A 24,926-nucleotide genomic window follows, 5' to 3' on the forward strand; every position below is an offset into this window, starting at 1 on the left:
CCTAAAACTTGGAGATGAGAAAATTTAGATGCCTGGGCCGGTCCAAACCCTCAAGAACTCTGTCCAGCGGCATCATGTGTCCAGATTTCCACCTTTGTGAGTAGCAATAAAACTAAGATCACTTGATGGCTCAGTTCACGAAGGCCTTGCTTCCCCCACACCCCCCCCACCCTCGCTTCTTTTGCACAAGGGCTCATGTTTGAAAAGACCTGGCCTGGAGCTGGAGCCACGCTGCTTGAAGGAAATGAGTTTTCATCAAATGTTTACAAAGACTGTATCCCAGATGCAGAAGAGGAAAAGAGATCGAAAGCACGGGAAGGCTAGAGGGAACGGAGAGGTGGTGGTGGGAAAGGCAAGAAGCGAGACAAGAAGGAAGGGTTAATTAAAGGCGAATCCCGTCACCAAAATGTCCCCACCCAATCTAACCGACCCCAACACTTTCGCCGCCCTTGGCCACAAGGTGGCACTCTTTAGACTTTCTTCCCTTCAAAAAAAAAAAAAAAAAAAACTAAGGAGGGGAGGGAGCAAAGACACCGCACTGACCCAACCAAGAACAGTTTGAAAACCCACCCCATCGTGCTTAAAATCTAGGACAAAGAGCCGTCGGGATGGAACCGCTTTGACTGCCAATCTTCAAGCACAGCCTGGGAACAGCCTGGCGGCCCGAGCCCAGGAGCTACAAGGAGCACAACGCCCTGGGGTCCCTGAAACCCGACACCCAGGCGCCAAACCAGCGGAAACCAGAGCGAAATCCTTGAATTTCTTTGGACAGTTGCTTCCAGGCGTTTTCAGGGAGCCTGGGGACCCGAACGGAGCCCAGGCCGCCTATGGCGCGTCCCTGATGTCCCACGGACACAAGAGAGGCCAGCGTTCCGGCTGCAGCATGGACCGTTCGGGGTGCCCGGGCACGGGCCTGCGTGGACTCTGCATGGCTGCGCTCCTACTGGTGTGCGCCGGACACGAGGGCCACCGCGAGGACGGGGGACCAGCTTGCTTCCGGGGGGGATGGGGGTTTCGATCTTTATTTCATCCTGGACACGTAAGTGCCTAGAAGATGCTGCTTTGGGGCGGGCGGTCCCCCAGGGCAAGACACAGCTGGGATCAGGTCCCCAGCTGAGGGGCATCTAGGCTGCTTAGTCTGTTTTTCTTGATGTCCCTGGTCCTCCACCCTGGGAGGATGCAGTTGGCTCTAGCTGTCTGATTACTTCCCACCTTGAAGAGAAGGGATCACAACAAGAGGTAGAACTTTCAGACACTTCCAAAGTTAGAGGCGAGGGCACTCTTAAAAGCCAGCCATCTCCTTTTACAAATGTCCGGCCACAAAATGCAGTCTTTGTTCTCATGGCACGATGCCTTATGACCCTGGACACTCAGTGGAAGTCCAAGCCACGGAGTCTCTACCTCTGGGGTTCCAGCTGGTCCTTTGTGCGGACTTCTTCTCCTCTCCCCGCCCACCCCCCGCACCCCCCATCCCCCACCCTCCCCATCCCTCCACCCCCCCACCCCGCCAAGGGTGCTGAGCACCGGTCCTGCCAAAACCACTGCCACTCTTCCGCCTAAATGTTATCAACCAAAAATGATTTCAGATACTGGCAAATGCCCCCAGAGCCCTTTGCCTTCAGAACTGAGCTGCAGGTGAGTTTGGGCTGTTGGCTTTTGACTGATGGACTGCCAGTGAAGCCAGCGTGATTAGCCTCCTGACTAAAATGGACTTAAGGCCAGTTCGACAGTTTCCAGATCCCCACAGGTTGCCAAATCGCAGTCACTCAAGTATGCTTCACACGCTCTGCTGAGAAGCAGCTACAACAATAAAAAGTCCCTCAAGGTCCTGGCTCCTTAGCTCCGTGCCAGTGCTAGGAGAGGCGCTTGCGGTTACAGTGGTGGGGAGATGGGAGATGAATTTCAGACTGGAAAGTATTTGGGAGTTGGGACAAGAGTCCTGAAAAATAAGTTGGCTGCTGGACACCAAATGTGCTTCGAACTTGCTGCTGGGGTTGGTTTTCCACAGGAAAACTGTGCTGAGCTCCAGGTTCTTCTGGATAAAAAGTGAGCTCTCTCTCTCTTGCAGATTTACAAGAAGGCAGATACTTGAATTCAGGACTAATTCAGGCTAAGAAATGGGAACTCGTTTGTTACTTTAGCAGGTGGGAGCTGGCGCTCCTGGGTCAGGGAGACTCTGGGACTGTGTCTGGAACCAAAGGGGCTCCACACTGCGCCCTTCGGAGGGGACTTTGGGGCCGGAGCTGCCCCTCAGTTAGCAGGATGCTTACCTAGAGTGCCTAAGCCCTAGGTTTGTTCCCCTGCACCATAATCCACTGTGGAGGTGGTGCATGCCTGGAAGCCCTGCAGTTGGGAGGTGGAGGGAAAGGAGCAGGAGTTCAAGGGAATCCTGGGCTCCCGGGCTCCCAGGCTACATAGTGGGTTTGAAACTAATCTGGATTACCAATTAAGACTGCCTCAAAAGACAAGCAAACAAACAATAACAACAAAAGCCACAGCCCAACCAGTTCCAAGAGGTCCATGCGGAAACGTGAACAAGCAAAGTCACCATGTCCCCAGAGGACGGCCCCGGTGCTATGAACGTAACCGGGTGTCCCACATCCATACCAAATCTATAATTTGAACTGAACTTCTGGTTCAATTTATAAATGAAATTTCTTCAGGTGATGGAAGCGTTCAAAAGATTCATCTCAGGATTATTTTTGAGAGGAGAACGACTAGGTCAAAAGGTATAATTTTTTTTCTTTTGGAAAAGAATAGGAAAGACATAATTTATCTGCAAATACTGAAATGTACTAGAAGGCAAACTATTGAAAACAGTTTGACAAGTTCAAGGAGTATGTGGACAAAGTAGAAAAATACATAAGTACCTGTGAGCACTTAAATAAGTGGGTAATGAGGTCATTATTATGTTTTTTAATGTTCTTTGGCAAATGGTGAGGATATCTGTGTAGCCTCAGGCTTGCGACTTACAGAAAATGACAGGAATACACAAGCCAGGAAGAAGAATAGAGGGAGATTTGGCTAGCTGAGTACTGTGCTCTTCAGGGGGTGAAAACTAGCATAAGGGAAATACAGGAAGCTGCAAAGGTTCTGCAACTTAATTTACTCTCTGAAGACTGATCTTGGTATGGAAAAGCTAGTCAGAAAATAGCCTAAAATCTTAATTTCCAAAGAAAAATATATGCGAAAATTAATACATGAACAATAGCATTCTGAATCGCTAATAATTAAGGAAATGAAAAGGCTCAAATGGGATAGTGTGCATTAGGCTGGCAGAATTGTTTAGGGCATCACAGTGTCCAGCACTGGCCACCTGTGTCCTGTCTTGCTAGGGACAGTGTGGACTGGTGGTCTTGTGGACTTGAACTGCATGGTAGAATTCTTTAGAAAGACGGAAGAGCTGAGTTCCTGCTGCCCAGAACAGTAGCTACTTGCCATATGTGTTCCCCATGCAAATGAGGGCATGAACTTTTAATTTTGTTTAAATTAAATAGTCTCATATGGCCACCATCTGAACAGAGAGGACTAGTGAAGATGCATCTGCAGAAAGCGTCATGTGCTTTTGGCACAGCTAAAGGTCTTCTTTTCCATCCAATGACTCTTTATCTTAAAAAAAAAAAAAAAAAACCCTTCCTGCCTATGGTAGTGCTGCTTGTAGCAAAATGCTGAGAATTACCTGAATGTCCAACAATGGGACTTAAGTAAGCCATGAAGCATGCGGAGCGCTGGACGCCCATTGCACAGTGTGCATGTTTGCAAGAGATTTCAGGAGAAATATCTAATACTTAGGAGACCAAGGCCAACCTGAGCAAAGTAACTAGATCCAGTCTCAGAACAGTGCAAAACAAAACTAATAGCCGTGTGTGTGTGTGTGTGTGTGTGTGTGTGTGTGTGTGTTTACACTTACTGTTAGGATGGCATTCTTCTCCAGAAGCTGAGTTTTAACTTCCGATTTTCCAAATTTCTCTACAATAAACATACCAGTTTTATATTCAACAAAATGTGACTTTGGATTCTTAAGGATTGTGCAGAGAGGGACTGTGGTCCATGAACTGCATTCTACCCCTTTCTCATTTAATTCCAGGGCTCTGGCTTCCTATCATTGTTTCTCTGTGGTATTTTTGTGCTGAATGAAAAGTGTGCTTGAATTTCTACATTGTGTGCACACCTCCAGCTTAGCCCCTACCACAGGCAAATCAATGTGATTTCTGAGTCCAGAGCTGGAGGATGGGCCACCCTGAGGCATGCCTGGCAAACAGGCCACGGGGTAGTCCCTACAGAGTCCTCTGTCCTGGAAAGGAACTGCCCAGACACAGCTGTGCATCACTGACCGCAGCAAAGTGGGAAGGGAAAGAATGCTGACTAGGTTTGTGCTTGGGCCTCTGAGACCCTTGGCTGCTGGGGTGCTGGCTACAGGCAGAACAGTGGATCACAGGGAACGAGTCTGTGGCTGCTCTCCCCACTCCTGCAATGCCCTTTCCTCCTGGAGTCAGTTCACTTTTCTGTGGCATTAAAGCTTGACTCATTTCGGCTCTGAGCAGGATGTATCTCTGGCCTGGGAGCTCAGATTATATAGTTAATGGAACGTCGTGTTTTCTCAACCAGGAGCAAAGACTGTATAACCCTGAACACCACGGTAACACAATAGGGCATTATTAGGGGCTCGGGCAACTGGGCCGCACAGCGCTTTACAGACAGAATTTGTGTTTATATAAACATGCTTTTCTGGTTAGAGCTGGGAAGAGTAGTTTGCTGGGAATTCAATCAGGGATTTGAAAAGTCAGACTCGGAAGGCCCCTATCCAGAAAAGAACAAAGGGGAGTCTCTCTCGAGTATCCCAGGGTTCTTCAGTTCCCACCATAGACATGGGTGTGCTTTTCCTTCCTGGCAGGGTCCTTTGTCCCTGAACTGTGCATTTACATGCCATATACTAATCTTCTTTATGTAGAGAAGAAGGTAGGTTTTCCATCTCCAGTCTCAGGGAAACAGTGGTCGTGATATGCAGGCCATAAAGATTTCAAAAACAGAACACTGAGAAGAGAGTAGAAGTAAAGACGTACTTTTTGCTCAGCCGGTGTCCCTGCCCTAAGCAAAGGAAGCCCAGCTTGTCAGTTCCTCAGACTTCCACTGGGCATTCCAAGGTGGTGCTGGTCTGCAGGGCTGTGAGGGAGTGTGGTACCCCAGGGCCAAGGACACATGTGGAATGGATACAGACAGTTGTTTGTCACCCTAGACTGGGACCTCACTAGGTAGGGTGTTTCTCTGGGAAAAGACCTAGGTTCCCAATGACTAACTACTAAAGGAAAGCTTGAGAGTCCAAACTTAGGTGAGCCGCCCAGACCTTCATTCTCTTTCACAAGGACCCAAGGCACCTTGTCTGGGAGGCAGGCAGGATGATTCTTATTTTGTAGATGGGAAAAATTTTTGTTCAGCACCCCCTCCTGGTTAGAACTGCCCAAAATCAGGACTAGCTCTGTCTGCTCCCACTTCCAAGCCTGGCCTTTCCTGCTCATCTCTTTCCTGTGCCATCGGGCTGTAATGAGAAGCACATGGCAGTGCAGCCAGTGAGATCCAGGAACTGAAAAACACTGCACCAGAGCTTCAGTAAATCATGGAACCCAAGCAGTTAAGACTGCTCAATTATGGAAGAGCTACTGGACCACTGTTCATCAACTACTGCTAGTAGGAGATTCTGCATGCTCCTGCCTCCACCCTTCCCACTTCCCAGAGACCTGGGGCTGTTGACTCACACTCTGGGTGTGATCACTGCCTCTGTTGTGTTCTGCACTTAAAGGTCCAACGAATTAGTGGTTTGTTGAGATTGAATTTGATGGAAAGGGGAAATTCAAGTTTGCAGATGCATCAAGATGTAGCTTGCTTTCTGAAATGCCTTGGAAGGCCATTTAGAGGAACGAGAATGCAGAGCTAGCGCCAAGTGAGGGAAGCAGAGTGCAGCAGAGGCTGCTTTGAACAGACGCAATAGCAACCTTGAAAGACACCAGGACAAATTTCTCTGGGGCCAGGATTACATTTTGTTCAAACATTCCAGCAGCTTGGTTCCAGTTTGAAGAGGGCCTATGAGATCATGAGATACATGGGTAGCAGGACTGCATCTGAACAGGAAGGGTTAGTGTGTAGACAGAACCTCAGGAGAATGAAAGCAGTTGTTCTCTGTTTCTGGGTGAGTAACTCACCTCTACTTTTTCCAAGTAAATTACCTCTGCCTTTCTTAACTCTGGAGACCTGGGAAAACTCAGAGTTATGCTGAGAATAGAGTCTAGGGGGCTGAAAGAAGGCATCTGACCTATAATTATAACCTGTAATTATCTCCCAGCACTTTAGGGACAAACCCCAGTATTCCCTGAACAGACAGCGTTGACACACAAATGCAGATTAAATTCATTTTATGTTAATATAAGTGGGTGTCTGGGGTGTCAGAACAAAAGAGTAGATTTAGCCACTTGTACTAATTTAATTATTCCATAAAACACCACAAAGAAGATATTTGGACATTTTGACATGTTTTTCAGACATGCCAAGTTCTCATTGAAAAAGTCATTCAATTTCTTCCATTACGCTTGGCTTATTCTTCTCATGTACTTGGCAGAGATGTGTTCTCAATAGTGATCAAAGTGATTGAAGCCCTTGGCCCAGCAGTGAAAACCCAGATAGCACAGTGCCTACAGCAAGCCTCCTGTTCAGGGGGGTGCAGAGAAGTCTGAAGGCAGAAGCAGTCTGGACTGGTGGCCTTTTAGACAGGGATGTTAGAAGGACTCTTGGAATCCAAAGCTAAGGGCTCCAGTGAGGATTTGGGGCAGGGCAGGCAAAGTCAAGTTCAGATAGGCAGGAAAAATGACAAGCAGCAGTCACAGCCCTGGCTCTCTGCCAGGCACTATGGCATAAACAGTGCTGGTACAGGCCTGTTTAGTCTTTGCAGTCCCCAAACATCTATACCATCACTATCAACACTTGACTGGTGGGGAAACTTCCTGAAACCTCTTTAAGGGGTAAAGCCAACCTCAAACTCATGTTTTACTTGAAAGGTGCCACGACTGAGAAATCAAAAGAGCATTAAATCAGTCGTGGCAAGCTGGGTTATGCTGTGCGGAAGAGCAGCCTTCAGGCCTCAGTGACAGGCTAAACTCATGGTGCTCCTGGGAGAGAGGGCTGTTGGCAAGTCCCTTCTCCATCACAGCTGCTGAGGAAATAAATGCTTGAAGAGGGAACTGACTCTCATCCTTCCACTCACAACCCACTGGCCCAAACTGGTCATATCCCCTCACCTTGTGGAAAGGGACTTAAGACATGTATTCCAGAGGAAAGAAACACCAGATAATGTGTGGGTATTTGCAGCCCCTACTGCAAACATAATTACTCCACTGGCCTGAGTGAGCAGGAAGAGCAGCTAAAGTAGGAAAAGGAGCCAACACATCTGGAAGGGGTCAGTTTGGAGCTAGATCGAGGGCATAGTAATCAATTGGAAGTTACTACCAGGCATAGCATTTCAGATCTTCCCGGAAGGAAGCGATGCTCTTCTTTCTTCCCTTCTCCATTTCCTCCACACTTAAGAGAAAACCTTTAATGCCATGGGTATTAAGAACATCACACCAGTCAGAACAAGCTGGGTTCTGCTGGGTGATGAGCAGTCTTTGAGTCTCAGGGACAGGTTACACATGACTGCATGGAAAGAGGAAAGAGATGTCAGAGGTGGTTCCCTGCCCATAAGTATTACATGAACATATTTGAAAGAAAATAATTTCTCCTTCGATAGTTGGTGAAATCTAAGGAAACTTGATAGGCTGGACAGTGAGTACAGCCCTGGTACACTGAGGCAGCTGAGTTAAGAGAATTTTCACACAGCGGTTAATTCAGAGCGTGACTTTGGAGTGTCTGGCTCTCACCCCTGCTTCTTGATGGAGATACAGTTGTCATATTCAGTGAGACAGCTTTCCATTATGGGGGAGTAAAGGGTACTTAACATTCCTAACCCTTGCTCTCTAAATAGCATGATTCTTCCTGATCATTGTGATAACCAAAAATTAATAGCTGCCTCTACATTTATTTCCAAGAGCCACCTAGGGATGGATCTACTATGTTGAGAATCTCAGATGAAGGTTGTAAAGTAAGAGCAACACATGCGAAGCCTGTTGCTTCCGGGGCTGGAGAGATGGTCCATGGTTAAAAACACTGGCTGCTCTTCCAGCAGATCTGGGTTTGTCTTCCAGCTTCCACAGGGTGACTCACAGCCAGGGTAAGCTTCTGGCCTCTACAGACACTAGCATGGGGCACAGACATTCTTGCAACAACCCTGCCCCCAACAAAAGAAAACAAAAACAAACAAACAAAAAAACAAAGAGCTTGTTGATTTCCACTACAAAAGGACACATCCGACCAGGAGGAGCTGTCCTTATTGGGAAGAATCGCCACGCCCAGCGGGAATCAACAGGAGGGACAAATAGAATGGGATGGGATGAGACACAAAGAAGGAGAGCAAGTCTATAATCGGGTCTAGCTCTCGTTTATTTGAAACTTTTCACACAACTTTATAGGGAGAAGGCAGGAAGGGAAAATGTGTCAGCAAAATAGTTTACAAAAGATAACAGGATGGTATGATGATGATGCAGAATACCACAAGTATGTTTACTAAAAGAGATACTACAAGAATGTCAGCTAAGATATCTCAAAATGTCTACCCTGACGAACAGATGTCTCATAAGTTCCGGAAACATAAATCTCTCCCCCACGACCTTGTTGCAGCTGTCTGTAACTTTACAGTAGCTGGCCGTGGCTCCCGGCAAAGAAGTGGTAAGATGACCAGTGAGCAGTGCTGACTGTGCACGTGAATCTGCTAAAGCAGAGGACTTGTGCCCAGGCTTGGTCCAGACTTCACTAGGACAAGCACTGTGACTTATAAAAGCTCCCCAGATGACTGAAGTGTGGGTCCCTCACTCTCACAGTAAGCCGTGAGGCTGAGCAGAAAGACAAGAACAGCTGCCGTGCTCAGCGATGATGGCCTTCCTCCTCACCACAGAACAAACGGTAGCTGAGGCAGCATGTCCCTCCAAACAGAGCTCTGGGGAGAGTTCTTGGTTGGATGGTGATGAGAGAAGCTAACACGATATAGATGAGGGAGGCCATATTTTGCGCATCAGTGTTGACAAATCTTAATTTGTATACACATACAAGCCATGATACTCAGTTACTAGGACAGACCTTGGCTCCTTTTCCTTTAAGACTCCAGAATGAACTGTTCTTCAGCCTCAGTCATTATGAATGCCAACTTTAGGATTAGACGACTCCAGTTTCAAGCCTTACCTCAGTCTTTGACCAAGCACTATGAACTTGGAAAGAGAATTTAAATCAGTGAACTCTCTGAAGCTTGGTTCTTACTAATAAAATAGGCATTAAATTTTATGCTCACAGAAATGTTCTAAAGATCAAAATCATTAACCAACATTTGGCAATGTGCACCAGACAATGAGTACACCAGACAATAAAGATGCTGCTGCTGACAGTGATAAGGATGATGGTGGTGAGAGGGATGGTGGTGATAGAGATGGCGATGGGGTGATGGCAGTAACGATGATGGCCAGGATGGTAATGGTGGTAACTGTGACAAGGAGGATGGTGATAGGGATGGGACAGCAGTGATGATGACAGGGATAACAATAATGACAAGAAGGATGGTAACAGTTGTAGTGATAGGGTTCATGACAGAGGTGATGATGATGACAAGGATGATTGTCATGGTGATGATGGTGACAGGGATGATTGTATTAGTGGTGATGGTGAAAGAGATGATGATGATCATGATGCTGACAGTGATGGGGTGATGATAATAGTGATGGTGGTAACAAAGATGGTGGTCATGGTAGACATAGCGGTGATGATGATGTCAGTGGTCATGGTGCTGGTGGTAATAACTAACCCTAGAGAAATGTTGTGGTCCTCTAACAAATGATGCCTCCGTATCTTCCAAGCAATGAAAACTATCTGGCTAGGTAAGAGACATATAAAATCTGTTTATTCCTCCTCCTTCTTCTCTTCCTCTTCCTCTCACCCATATGTGTGTATGTGCATGTGTGTGGTGTGTGTTTTGTGACAGGCTCTCACATAACCCAAGCTGGCCCTTCAACTCCTCCTGGCAATCCTACTTCTGTCACTCAGGTGCTGGATTACAGGCCTGTGCCATCACACCTGGCTCAGGGATATATCGGATCAATTCAGTATTTAGGAAACAATGCCTTAGGAATGATAGTTGCCAGGACATGTCCAGTTCTCAAGGAGCTCAAGGTCAGTGGAAGAGGCAACGCAAGAGAAATGCTAGTGAAGTAATCTGGGTTAATAGGAGAGGGATGTTGGAGGCTTCAAAGAAGAGGTAACTTTGGACCAAGAACTTGGAAACTGAGCGAGATTTTGTCAGATGATGAAGAAACAATGTAAAAGAAAGCCAAGTGACACATACTCTTGCCATGTGAGTGTGACAGGGAAAGAACCTAGGAAGAATTTGGCTTTTATCCCTCCAGCAATAACTTTGAAGATTAGTAATTTCATTTTTTTTTAACATTAGGAATTTCAGAAAACAATGGTATCCAGTGGATGTCACTATTGGATATATACCCATGACCTATTTTTGTGGTGGGGATGGAGATTTAAAAAAAAAAAAGTAAAACTGGAAACTTTGTTTTGAGAAGCAAGATTTTAACAGTTGGCTGAGTGAAAGGGAGGAGAAGCTGTCTTGGAAGAAGCAGCTTGCAGAACACCAGAGAACCTTGTCATGGACATGGAGAGTCTGAGCATGTAGGCCATTTGGGTGGAGACACTGAGTAAGCTCTCCACTGGAGCCTTAAGGCTGAAAATAAAGCCTTGAATTGTTAGCCCAAGGGCAGCAGCTGAAAATGTAGGCAGGCATAATGATTAATATAAAGATAATAGTATAAGGGTTTTAAATTGTCAGGAAGAGGTGGATTTGAAGAGGAAGATGGTCAAGGTCTAGTCCAGAGGACTAGTTGTCCAGGCAAAAGAAGAAACTGCACTCAGCAGGGCAAGACAGAGTGGTGGGGAGGGGGCCAGTGCGGGGCAGTAGCAGTGCATGGGTGGAAGTGGGGGGAGAAGGGATCTAGGAGAAAGATGGTCATCAGGGACGTTGGCCCCTAAAGTCATCTCCTCCTGTGGGTCTGGTCTCAAAGGATGACACTTCCAGTAAGCCAGGCCCTTCAGCTGAAGACCTGGGAGTAATCCTTCCTCACTCTGTAATACACTCACCCCTGACCTGAGTCTGCCCCATTCTCCACATGGGTATTACTTTAGCTCAGGTTTCTACCATTTTTACCAGTTCAGCCAAATCATGCCCAAATTGATCTCTTTTGGTACCTCATCCATTTTATCTTCTGGAACTCAAGTACCAATCAATCTTTAAAAAAAAATCTAGCCTTGACACCAACTTCCCTAAGCCTTGCCTCGAATACATGCTCTGAACATGGTTGGAAGCTCTTTCAGCAACAAGTGTGAATGCTTTGGTAAGACACTAGGGACCGTTATTGCTGTGTTCGACAGGCAGTTCCAAAGCTTCCTCTCTTGCCACATCCCACACCTTTTCAACTTAATAGTGTCAATGCATCCTTGGACAGGTTCCTTAGCTCTCTGGGAACCCAGACAGCTCACCTGTGATCAGGGACTTGTACGGACCATGGAGCAGCAGTAGGGCAGAGACAGCGGAGCTGGCCACATCCAAAGAGCTAACTGCTAACTAAATGGCTAACAATGCCAAGTGCTCAACACAATGCCTACTGCGCAGTAAGTGCTCAGTACACAGGAGGTCTTAGTTATTAACCTCTGCTGATTCCAAAGAATGGACTAGGCACGCGTGGCCGGCTGAATGAAGGAATGATACTCTGTAAGGAGGCTCACGAAGATGACAGAGAAGGTGTTTTAGCATCGGGCCAGGAGAGGATTCATCGGTGCTCATTGTCCGGCCTGACAACCTGGCAGTCTGAGTTTACTTCCTGGGACTCATGGTGGGATGAAACTAGCTCCTGCAAGATGTCCCCTGACCTCCACTATGGCATGCGTGTCCTCCCTCAAAGAAGTAAATGCAATAGATCTTTAAAGTAGAAATGAAGGCATTAATGGCTCTTAGAAGTATTATTTGGGGGCATCCTAAGTGCAAAACTAAAACTTAATGATCTTAAGAGCTCAGTGAAAGTTGAGAAGGGGAAGACAGTTATTGACTTCAGGAAAGGAAGCTAAACATAGACAACTTCCTCCCACTCCACCTCTCACCAATCTCTCACCTCTCACCTCTCACCAATGCACCCCAATCTCTCAACAGAGGTCTTGGGAAGTGACTAAAGGAGCAGACATCCCATTCGAGGGATGGTGACACATGGAGCTAATAGGAAATGAGTGTAAGAATCAAAGCAGATGGACCGAGTTTGAAAGAGGTCAGCCAAGGTCTACTTTTCAACCGTGTTGCCAAGTTGAAAAAAGAGACAGAGAGAGAAATACTTTTAAGGAGTTTCTTGAACAGAACCAAACAAAGCCGGAAATAAATTTGAAGTACGAGGTAGTAGAAATGGAGTCTGAATGGGACAAGATCATCCCTTGGAGCCCAGGCGCCACTGTGTGCTAGCACTGCACAGAGGAGCCGTACAGGAGAGTGCAGGCGTGGTCATGCCACGGAGAAATGGCCTGGGTAACTGCAAGACCCTATCTGGCATGGACTGCAGGAAAATGGGAGACTTCTGTCCTTGGTTATGTTGCTGAGGTAGAATCCAGAATGAGGCCAGGTATAGCACGAGATAATCTCAGGTAGAGATCAAGGAAACAAGGGTAAACGCAGAAGTGTTGTAAATATGTCTAGAACAAAGCAACCAACCTTGCAAGGATGATGTTCCCTTGTGTCAAGGACCAAGGCCAAAGGTCAAGTCCATCCCCAACTCTTCCTAGCCTAACAAAGACTATTTACTTTAGCCCATGGACTAAAGATTTTAACACTGTAAAATACGTGATTAAATAAAATTGCTGAGGCATAAGTAAAAGAAAGTCGGCCAGCACATGTGGCTTTAGTGAAGTAAATAAAACAAGAATTTGTGAAACAGGAGATAAAATATGAAGCGGAAAGCAAGGGACCGAGGACAATTAATAAAGTATAAAACAATAAAGAGATAGTTACAGGCACCCAAGAACTAAGAGGGAACAAAACTGGCCATGTAGAGAGTAAAACTGCAAAGGCGTGCTTGAAGAGTCATAACTCAAAGAGGAAACGGATGTAGTTAGATGAAAGCAATGGGGGGAAGATTGTAACAAATAGACAACCGGAGTGCCAGATGTTTCTCACTGCTGAAGGACAGCCTGGAAAAATCCTTTAAAGACTCAATAGAAGACAACGTTTCTACTTAAGGACGGCCTGAAAATGCAGACTGGATAGGTCCCTCAAAATGCAGTGTTTATCTGAAGAGACTAATACCTAGGCATTTTTCTGGTTGGAAATTAGTTTTCAAGACAAAAGAAGAAAGAAAACACAGGCTACCTGAAACATTAAATGCAAAGAACTGTGATTGCTAAAACTCATCTTTTATAAAGTGTGATGCTGAGGGTGGGGGTGGAGTCTCCTGCGATGGTAGCTCTCAGAAGGCCATGCCAGGACGATTGATAATTCAAGGCCTGTCTGGGCTATACAGCCAGACACAACTAATGAAATAAATAAATAAATAAATAAATACTAGCCATGACCACTGAAGCCTCTTAAGCAAACAAGAGTCTTGCTGATGTTTGCAATGTTGAGTTGATAACTGCATCGATGAACGAGAACAGTTTACCATGAGAAAGAAAAGATAAAGTTTTTGGGTGAAAAGCTTACACCATATTGAAATATCCCTGGGAATAATGGCCACCTCACTGAGGAGTGCCCAAAGGAGGGTCAGTTCATCTAAAGGCAGTTTGAGAAACGTCTCTAAGAACAGAAAGCATTCAGAGACTAAAATTGTAGGAGAGGAACGTGGAATACTCACGGTAGGCGAAGTACGCTGTGGCTGCACGTGAGTGCGTGCACGCATATGCAGGTGTGTGTGTGCATCTGACATTGATTTTCAGGAAGAGGGAACACTCATGAAGGACACAACAAATAAATAAATAATTATCATTGGAGAAATGTTACCTGAGCTAAAGAAAGATTGCTTCTTCTGTCTAAATGATTCACCAAGCACTCTGTGGAATTAATTTTCAAATGGTCCTCAAATTACTTGATCTTAGACAAATTCCTAAAACATGAGTAATGAGTAAGTAGAAAAGTCAACAGTCTTCAAAAAAAATAGTGGGCAATAGATTTCCCTGCTCCCCACAAAGAGTAAAACTTAGATTGGCATTTATTTATCTTTTTTTACTCTAATATCAATTACTCTAACAACATCAGTTATTACAGATCTTGAACGAATGTGGCTTTTAAAGTCCTCAGCTAGTCTCAGACATGCACATTTCAGAATAGGTGCCGTCCCTGGACTCCTGCTGAAAAGAGTACTTAAGAGATTGTTATCAAAATGAAAAATACATTTAAGTAAGATGTAAAAAAGAAACAGAAGTAGGTAATAGAACTAACAATGTCACCCGTGTGATTATGGAACAAAAGTTAAGACTTGGTTGATCTGCAAAGGAGAAAGCACATTTTTATGTAAAATAACCAAAATTTCTCTTACTGCATTTACTTAAGCTAAAAAAAAAATGCTGTTAGCTTCTTGCTCCCATATGCACCTGCTGGGTGGCAGACACACTAAAACACCCTAAATTTTGATGATAATCACCCCATGTTATAGATTTCCTCTCCAAGATTCTTTCAGGTGGGAGGGTCTACCTTTTATACCTTACATTTCCTCGAGGGAGACTGGGAGGGTGGAGTCCTTTGGTTTGGGCCACACTGGCTCTGACAAAGTTTGTCCGTGTCCTCAGGGACTAGAAGATTTCTGTACTAAACTCTTAGAGAAGCAGGCAAAGACAGAGATCTTCTCAGTTTGTTTAGGAAGCTCTCATGTATCCACTGCAGATAGCATGATCACGGACAAAACTGCCTGCCAAATTTTAATAAACACCCTGAATCCCAAATTTAAAATATCAACAAAATAATAGTGCAGTAAAGTAAGAGGATCTTGAGCCCTGACAAAATGATGACTCACTGGACATCGACTTTTATGACGTGCCAAGATGGCGCCTGTCTGCTGTGTGGCTATGGAGACCTTGGCATCATCTATTCTGACTCTGAAAGAGGTCTCTGTATACTTACACGTTCTAGAGACAGAGAGGATATGAATAATAATTAGTGAGGCTGACTTAATGATATATTTTAAACCCTATACCCCACAGAGAAAAAAATTTGCCTTTCAAATGCCCATGAAATATATATTGTGTCATAGAGAATGCCCCACACATCCCAAGGCACAGGGATTCCCATCCACATTCTCAGACACAAAGAACAGGAAATGAGCAGCGAAGTTCCCCAGAACCTCAGCTATAAGGAGGACATGTATGCTTTTTATATCAACATTGTGTGGGGAAGATAGGACAATACACAAACAAAAATTTTGAAGGAAAGTGGCTGGCTGTCTATCACAGAAATTGGCAAACTATGGCTGGCCCCTGTTTTTCTAAATAAAATTTTGTTGTACCATAATCATGTTTATTAGTTAGGGCTCAATGTTGTTTTTATGCTTTAAAAAAAAAAAGAGCTTCTTTAGGTGTATAGACTTCATTATGTTTATCATATCTTGTAGGTCTATATAAGCGAGTATAGACCATGTTTGTCTTTCTCCTTCTGGGATACTTCACTCAGAATGATCTTTTCTAGATCCCACCATTTGCCTGCAAATTTCATGATTGCCTCATTTTTGATTCCTGAGTATTCCATTGTGTAAAAATACCATAATTTCTGTATCCATTCCTCCGTTGATGAACATCTGGGTTGTTTCCAGGTTCTGGCTGCCTCACTTAGAAAGCAAAGGGATGTGTATTGGACTATGACAGGAGTCTACCGCAGAAGGCATCTGAAAGACTCTACCTAGCAGCGTTTCAAAACAGATACTAAGACTCATAACCAAACCTTTGGCAGAAGGGGAGTTAGTATGATGTGGAAAGGCTAGGAGCCCCACAAGGACCAAATATATCTAGGCACAGTGTTTTTTTCTGAAACTGTTTCTCTAACCAAGGACCATGTATGGATATAACCTAGAACCTCTGCTCGGATGTAGCCCGTGGTAGCTCAGTAACCAATTGGTTTCCCATAGTAAGGGGAACCGGGACTATTTCTGACAGGAACTCAATGACAGGCTCCCCACGCCCCAAGGGAGGAGCAGTCCTGCTAGGCCACAGACGAGGACTTTGCAGCCAGTTCTGAAGGTACCTGATAAAACAGGGCCAGACGGAAGGGGAGGAGGTCCTCTCCAATCCGTGGACTTGGAAAGGGGCAGGGAGGAGCTGAGGGTGGGAGGGTGGGATTGGGAGGGAATAAGGGAGCGGGATACAGCTGGGATAGAGTTAATAAAATGTAAATAATAATAATAATAATAATAATAATAATAATAAAATTTAAAAAAAGAGCTGTTGACATGGAGGCCGTATGTTATGCCACCTCCCCCAAGGGGGCCCCAAAATTTTTACTGTCTTCACAGAAAAAGTTGGCTGACCCATGAACTGAGAAAACGTCTGAAAGCCATAGGAATGTGCACAGAGCATCATTATCGAGGCTGGCCTTCTGGCCGTGTGCCTGTATGGTTGGGACCCGTGCCCTCAGTGAGAAGGGCTGGCATTTGGCCACATGCTCTGCTATTGCCATCTTGAAATCCTTAATAACTTTTCAACAGGGGCCTTGCATTCTCATTCTGCGCTAGTCCCAACTGCTAACAAAGGAAATGACAGGAACAAGTGTTTCTAAAGTTCTGTGGCTTGTTACTAAATACATTAAAATTCTAATGAAATCCTTGGTCCTCCTATGTCCCCTGTCTATCCAATATGATTCCTCCTTTGTAGCATCGGTCTTGGTCCTCCTTTTTTCTGAAGTTCTCAAGGAGCAAAGGGGAGCTCTGTCATTCTTGAGCGAGTGATGCAGAGAGGATCGCTTCCTGTGCCATTGCCAGAAAGGAACGTGAGACAGAAATCCACAGTGTCTTCTCCATTATGTGTCAAAGGACACAGCACAAAAGTGCTCGACTTATTGGTGCTATAAAAGTGAAAAGAAATGGAAGCCAGCCAGTGTGCAAAAGGAAGACATCTACTTCTGTCTGAGGCTTCTGGAGCATGGAGAAGATGCAGACCTTACAGACGATGTGAGCAATATTATCTGAAAGGAAATGAGAATGTGCTCATAGGGGAAGAGATGAGGGTCCCTGGTCTGAGGATACATGCTTGGGGGAACACCTGGGTGAGGGTCGCTGCGGGGTGGGCAGTGCCTATTTCTGATGGGGAGGGGGATGCAGGGTGAGCAGAGCCCAAGTCTGACTCAGGTGTGGGATACAGAGCCCAAGTCTGACTCAGGTGTGGGGAGAGGAGATTCGGGGCCAGCAGAGCCCATGTCTGACCTGCAGAGGGAAAATGGGCCTCAAAGTCTGTCTCTTTGTCTTCTGTACTATGTTTCTCGGTGAACAGGTTGCTTTGACGATGTTCCACTTTAAAAACCTGTCCCATGGACCCTCAGTCCTTGTCATTTTCATACAAGTAACAATTTTTCATAGTGGCTGCTTTTGGGTGACATTAATCCACCCCTTCTTAGCTCTCTGGGGGATGCATTGCAGCTCTCATGGAGTCATCTCTGAACCTGGAGAACATGAAAAATGAATCCAGGGTCATGAAGTTCAGCCAAGGATGGCGCCTTTTAAGACAATTTAATACTTGCTGTCTTAACAACAAAGTCACTTTTGTTGTTGAATTTGCACCCCAAACTGCCAGTAGTTGATATGCAAAAAAATGTGTGTAAGCTTTTCCTGGTTATGTGCATGCATGGGTGTGTTCATGTGTGGGTATATTCTTGTGTGGGTACATGTATGTATGGTGTGTGTATGTGTATGTGTGTGTGTGTGCGTGTGTTAGAAAGGCAGAGTGGAGGAAAAGAGAATACCGATCTAGTTAAAATATCTTTTGAATCGTGATTCACAGGAAAAACAAAAACAAAAATGGATTTTATATGCTAATGTGGATCCTGAACAGTACTTGCACAGCCAACCAGAGGTTCTCTAAAACACTGCTTTCTGTTACTTTCAGCAGCACATTCTGGTTTTTCAATCTTATTATGTTTCACTTCTTTGAAAAAAAAATGTTGGCAACACGCCAATAGCTGATTTCCCAACTTTCTAAGTGCATTCTGCAGTGTGAGCACCATTGTTTTCAAAGCCATCAGTTGGCTTGACTAAGGGGAAGTCATATGACAGTAGGGGCTGAAAATCATGGCTTCACAGTGCCACATGGAGCAGGATGGGTGTCCCCAGACAAAGGACAAAGAAAGGTGCTCAGTGACGTGGTTTGGATGTGAACTGCCATCTGAAGTTGAAGCAGAAGTAGGAGTCAAGGTCCAGGAGGGAAGCTTGGCTGTGGCCACAAGAAAACAGATGCTAAAGGCCAAAATGAGGCTCCAACTTCTTGGGATGTAGAAAGAGGAGAGAGGGAGAGAAAAGAGGATAATGGAAGAAGCTGGGAGAGAGTATGTGGTAGCAAGAGAGCTTTTTTTCCACCCAATGTCTCTGAAGCTATTGAATATATCTGTACACCCAGGAGACCCAAGATGGTCACTGGCATCAATGACTTAAGCCAGCTGCAGCTAAGGATGAGTGGAGACTTAACATTTTGTAATCTCTGTCTTGGCTACTTTGCCTTTCCGGGGGAAGAGGTTGCTGGTAGTGGATCCAGCCACATGCCTGCTTCTCCTGTTCATTACAATCTGGCTGCTTGTGTAGCAAATGGGTTTTCCAAGGCCTTTAACCACAGCGGGGTTAGACACTCTCAGAAACAGAAACAAATGCAGTTTTGTTCAGAAAACAAATGGATATGGTCTGGGATTCTGCTTTGGGCCCTACTCTTTGTGTTTTAGGCCCTTGGAGCGACTGGACTGTCACCTGAGGGCAATGCCAGGTTGTTCCACACAGAATCCCTCAGAGAGTATGCTGTCAAATGTTTCTTGGCTTTTTTTTTTTAAATTATACTTCAAATGCTGGAGACTAGACAAACAAAAAATAAGTAAGGTACCTTGGAACTGCCGTCAGCAGTGATCATTGGCAGGGACTTAGAGTGGAGATGAATGGCTTTCCCTTCCCTGTGTGTGGTGAGCACTTTTGCAAACCCACCTCAGTAGATACTGGGAGAGGACAGTGACCTTGGCTCTGATTGGATCCCAGGGTATTGACTGACTCTTCAAACAAGGAATTCTGTCATTCGGTCCCTAGGCAGGATTCCTGGAAGGCTATTTTAATTCCAAATTATGATGAAATTTGTGATTGCAGATTAGAGACACAAAATCCCAAGAGGCTTCTTCACTAGCCCCCCAGCCACTCAGACCCACCAAGTCCAATGGACTGAACATCTTTTGTTGTTGCTTAGATCTCGATTTAGAAGGTAGTTTTTGTTTCTACCTTGAAGCTTGGGTTCCTGTGCAACCCTAGTGCAACCCTAGTGATTGGCTTAACCTTGGCCGAACCCCAGCTTCCGGAAAAGGCTCATACGAAGATGACGTGCGTGTGCGTCCCATCCCCCAGAGTCTCCCTGGAAGCGGGTCTCCAGCACGCCTCCCGTCCATCAGCAGTTCCACACGCTTCACTATCTTAGAGTCAGAAACACGATGGAGCTCCTGAGAGAACATTTGCCCAGGTCCCTGCTTCACAAGTGAAGAAAGAAAAAACTAGGAACATCTCCCATGCCTTGCTCTAGACCTCAAGGTCCTTTCCTCTGGCCCTCTCCCTCTGGATTCCTTAGCCATGGACTCATGTCAATCATCCTTTTTCCTATGACAGACCCCTTGGAAAACAACCTAGGAGGAGGAAAGTTTATTTTGTCTCGTGGTTGCAGAGGTTTCATGTCATGCTAACTCTGCTGTTTGTGGTGAGGTAGAATATCCTAGCCCATGTGGTCTAGCAGCACTGCTTGCCTCACTGTGGGCAGGAAGCAGAGACAGCATCAGGCAGGGACTGGAGACCTGGCAGGACTTCAAGGGAACACTCGCAGGTACCCACTTCCTCCACCTAGGTTCTGCCTTCCACAGTTCCACTACCTTCAGCAGACTTTTCAGATATACTGAGCCACCAACAAATCCCAGCCCTCATGATCCAATGGATTCGCCCAAATGCCCACCTCTAAACATTGCTTGTATCAGCCTCCAAAACATAAACCTATCAGAGAGATACTTCATATCCAGACCATAATAGACCCTCAGTGTGTGTGGGCAAAACTGCCAGAGTTTGTTTCTGAAGCAGTCCAAAGGCTGTTAGCATTGTCAGGTACTAGGCAACACTCTTGAATAGTATTGTCAGCAAATGGTGCTGGGAAAACTGGATAAGTACATGTTGAAGAAAGAAACCAGATCCATATCTCTCACTCTGAACAAAAAAATAAACTCCAAATGGATCAAGGACCAGAATTGAGAACTTGAAATTCTGGAGCCACTACAAACGGAGGCACAGGACTCTAGTTAGTCAGATGATAAAGTGAGCAATTAACAAATGGGGCCTTATGAAATTAGAAAGTTTTCCAACAGCAAAGAAAACTGTCAATCAACTGAAGAAGCAACCAATAGAATCAGATAAAGCCTTTGTCAGTTACAGGTCTGTTGTAGGTGTCGATTAATATTTACTAATATTATCTTTTAGTAAAGCTGCTGTTAATCCTATGCAGCTGTATAACCAAATCACCACACAGATACTGGGTTTATTTAGTTAACCTAGAACACAATGCTGGGCAATAACTACTCTATCCTGAACCTCCAAACCCTCATAGTTTCCTAACATTTAGATTTCCCACATTATACTTTCTTTTAGTGACATCTTAGGTCCAGTCCATCTCTCCACGTAGTTCCAAGATCTCTCTCCTCCAGCTCTCCTCTCCAAGCTCTCTTCTCACCCCTTCTCCTCCCACTCATTTCCTGCCCTTTAGCTCCTCCCACTCATTTCCTACCCTTTAGCTCCTCCCACTCATTTCCTACCCTTTGGCTCCTCCCAGCTCAACACTGTGTCTAGGCATCTTGTATCCTTACTAGGTTTATGTAAAGAGAGATAATATCACACTGCTCTGGAAACTGCCTTATCCTTTTAAATGTGAGACATTTTCATGGGGGGAAATATTGGTCATGCTGATGCAAAAAAAGACACAAGAGGCTTAATGATGGCAAAGCACATGCCAACCTAGTTTAGTCCTCAAAACTCAAAAATTATATTCATATGTTAAAAAACAAAAATGTCCATCCCATATTAAAAAGAGGACAAGCCAAGAATAGCCACTATCAATGTAAAGCCCAGGTACAAGATGCCTAAGGCATGCTTAAATGCTTAGGGTAAAAGAGTTTATGTGCTAATGCTAAGAGAGTTTATATAAAGTTTGGCTATAAAGGCATAAATGTCCATTCTGTATAAAAAAAGGGGGCAAGCCAAAAAATAGTCACTATCAATGTAAAGCCCAGGTACAATAAGCATAGGGCATGCTTAAATGCTAAAGGTAAGAGGGAGTTTAAATAAAGGTTGGCTATTAAGGCATAGCTACCCATTCTATATATAAATGGGGATAGGACAAATAGCTACAACATATATAAAAATCTAGGACTAAACCTCAAAACAGGTACAAGATACCTACAGTATGCTTATATCCTAAATTAAAAAGGAGTTTATATAAAGTTTACCTAAAACATGCGTTTTCTATTGCTCAAGGCAACCAGCTTGTCTCTCTAATGGGAGGCTTCTCTAGGGAAATAGGTAGCCAACATGGCCTAATACAACAGGCACGCAAGAGCCTGAAAAGATATTTTAATCTATCCAACCTTGTTTTGATGATAATGAGTGTACATTCAATAATATGGTACCTTATATTGCTGATCCCTTTACATGTGAACAACTCTGAAACTGACTGAGACATAAAAATATGTCTCCAGCCAAAACTTCAACAATGCTTGACCAATACATCCTTGGCTATAATATCCTCAAAATGTATCATGCTAACCTTTTAATTGATATAGATAAAATTGGCTTACAGTTTAGTTTCATCCTGCACATCTCATACATTTATAATTTTAGAGCTCTATAATGCTTGTGGGAAATTATGTTTGTAGAACAAAAGAACTGGATACCAGAGATGCTGGATCAAACCTAACAAAATCATTCTTCAGCATGCCGAGACATTGACACACATCTGTTCCAGCATCTTGCATGTTCCAGATTCTGCTTGTTCCTGCCTCAACTGCTTCAATTGCTGTTTTCTCTTCAAAGCCTGCTCCCAAAAGAATTTTGAAGAAAGCTATTAATCTTAATTGGTCCAGCATTTTAGAGTGTTCTAAAGAGGACTTTTATTAAAGAGGACTTTTATTAAGGACTTTTATCAACACTCAAAGACTGGACCACAAATGTTATTGCTTGCTTAACCATTTTTATTTGGCCTCCCTACAGGATTTCTACATGTTCAAAATGCCAGCTAGAAAAAATCCAAGAGAATGGCATCTAATTTTCCTTAAAGGGGGTTGGGTGTGTTTTTGGTTGTTTGCTATGGCTATGAAATTTTATTGTCATTGGGAGATGTTTATCATTAATGGTCTTATTCAAAGTGAAACAAGGAATATACAGGGATATCTTATAGGAATAAAAAAGGTAGATTATTGAATCTACTCAATTTAGGGTTTTATTTGTTATTCCCAAATAAGGTTAATTTTAACTCTGGTATAGGATTTTGCATATTGATACAAAAATAAGTATTTTTGATACATTGGTATATCAATACATTGGTACCAATGTATATCAATACATTGGTATTGATAGAAAGTCAAGGTTACTTCCAATACTTTTAAACTACTATTAAAAACTTGTTAGGATATTAGGCGTGCAAATTAATTGCTAGTTATTCAACTCATAGTCATGTCAGACACTAGTCTAATTTATCACAAGAGCATAAATCCTAGGTTTAACAGAGAGATATGATTTGGTAGTTTTCAAAAACTTCAGAGAACTACAGAATATGGCATTTAAAAATGTGTTTATTATTTTAAAGATTCTTTGATGATGAGAAAGTCATTTCCTGGCAGCACCCCATCTAACTGAAAGAAGATAATGAGCATCAAAGAACCTCCATATGGAGATGGCTTCAAATGTGGCAAACAAGCCACTCAGGTAAAGAAAATAACCTTACTTCACAACAGACAACTTCTGCCAAAAATGGGCAAACTTAAATGCAGGACAAGTTGACTGCCAAACTGCCAAGACAAGGTAAGCAAGTTCTAAAGAGTTCCTGCTTCACATATATGTCTGTCAAATATTCTGAGCCAGAAGGCTGAAGATGACGCTCCAACATTATAGTTATGGGTGACTGTTCAGGCAGCAAACTGTTTCTGTCAAATTTGTATTTTTTTGGAAGCTGTTAACATGCACTTCCTATTTACTCAAGTAACTAATTTTAAAAGTTAAGAAATCCTTTCATATATGTAATAGCAATAAGGATAAAAGTTAATTTAGGTATAGAACTTTTAACTTGTCAAGATAGATAGGATAATCAGATACTTTCTCCTAAGTTGCTAAATACACATGGACAGGACATTGCACATGTAGATTTTACCTAACAATTTTCATAATTTCATAATTATTATTGTATTGAAAGAAAAGGAGCCTTTTATTGGACTTAAAGGGGGAAATGTTGGTACAATGTTCTTTTGAAATGTATACACCTTACCCTTGATCATTCAAATGCTGATTTCTCCTCCCCTCCCCCCCTTCCCGGTTTCAATCCGAATACTGCATTGTGATACTCATTCTAAGCATCCTGTCTCAACTTGGTGTAAACTTCCAAATAAAGCAATTAGACACAATGTTGAGCTGGGAGGAGCCAAATGACAGGAAAGAGGGGAGGAGGTAGAGGGCAGGAAATGAGTGGGAGGAGCTAAAGGCCAGGAAATGAGTGGGAGGAGAAGGGGAGAGAGGAAAGCTTAGAGGAGAGCTGGGGGAGAGAGATCTTGGAACTATGTGGAGAAATGGATTGGACCTAAGATATCACAAAAAGCAAGTATAATGTGGGAAATCTAAATGTGAAGAAATTATGAGGGCTTGGAGGTTAAGGATGGAGTAGCTATTGCCCAGCATTGTTTTCTAGGTTAACTAAATAAGCCCAGTGTCTGTGTGGTGATTTGGTTATACAGCTGCTTAGGATTAACAGCAAGCATTACCAGAAGATAAATAAATAATAAATATTAATCGCCACTTACAACACAGGTCTGAAGGAGGATTAACATCTAAAAGCATGTAAATAACTCAAAAATTAGCCATCAAGAAAATAACCTAAGAAAAAAATGGGCCATGGAATTGAACAGAGAATTCTCAAGGGAAAAGATACAGACATTTTAAGCTGTGCTTAACATCTTTAACCATCAGGGAAATACAAATTAAAACTAATTTGAGACTCCATCTCATCCTAGTTGGAGTGGCCATTACCAAGAAAACAAATGCTGGTGAGGATGTGTGGAAGGGAGAGTCCTTATGTACTGTTATTGGAGTGAAAACTGATACAGATACTGTGGAAATCAGTGTGGAAGTTTCTCAAAAAGCTGAGTGGATGATTGGTTTTATTTTTTTAAATAACATAATCTGCGGTAGAGGAAACCCATGCAATAATGGTGGCTGATACCAGCACAAATATACCACTGCTGACTGCACAGGGATCTTTCTGAGTTGAAATCCTTTTAGCTCCCTTTATTCTGATTACTCCCACCAGCTTCC

The 24,926-nt window shown here is 43.9% G+C and overlaps 1 long non-coding RNA gene across 1 annotated transcript in view; it reads left to right on the forward strand.

Annotated features, from left to right (window-relative positions):
• The first annotated feature begins 523 nt into the window (after window positions 1–523).
• LOC132647187 (uncharacterized) overlaps window positions 524–24,926 on the forward strand; it is a 32,358-nt gene continuing 7,955 nt past the window's right edge. Inside the window, exons 1-2 of the long non-coding RNA XR_009585495.1 lie at window positions 524–1,039; window positions 23,212–23,426. This is a non-coding gene — a long non-coding RNA (uncharacterized LOC132647187). The remainder of the gene's footprint in view (window positions 1,040–23,211; window positions 23,427–24,926) is intronic.

The sequence above is a fragment of the Meriones unguiculatus genome, chromosome 14 (genome assembly GCF_030254825.1).
Source record: "Meriones unguiculatus strain TT.TT164.6M chromosome 14, Bangor_MerUng_6.1, whole genome shotgun sequence".
Taxonomy (NCBI): Eukaryota; Metazoa; Chordata; class Mammalia; order Rodentia; family Muridae; genus Meriones; species Meriones unguiculatus.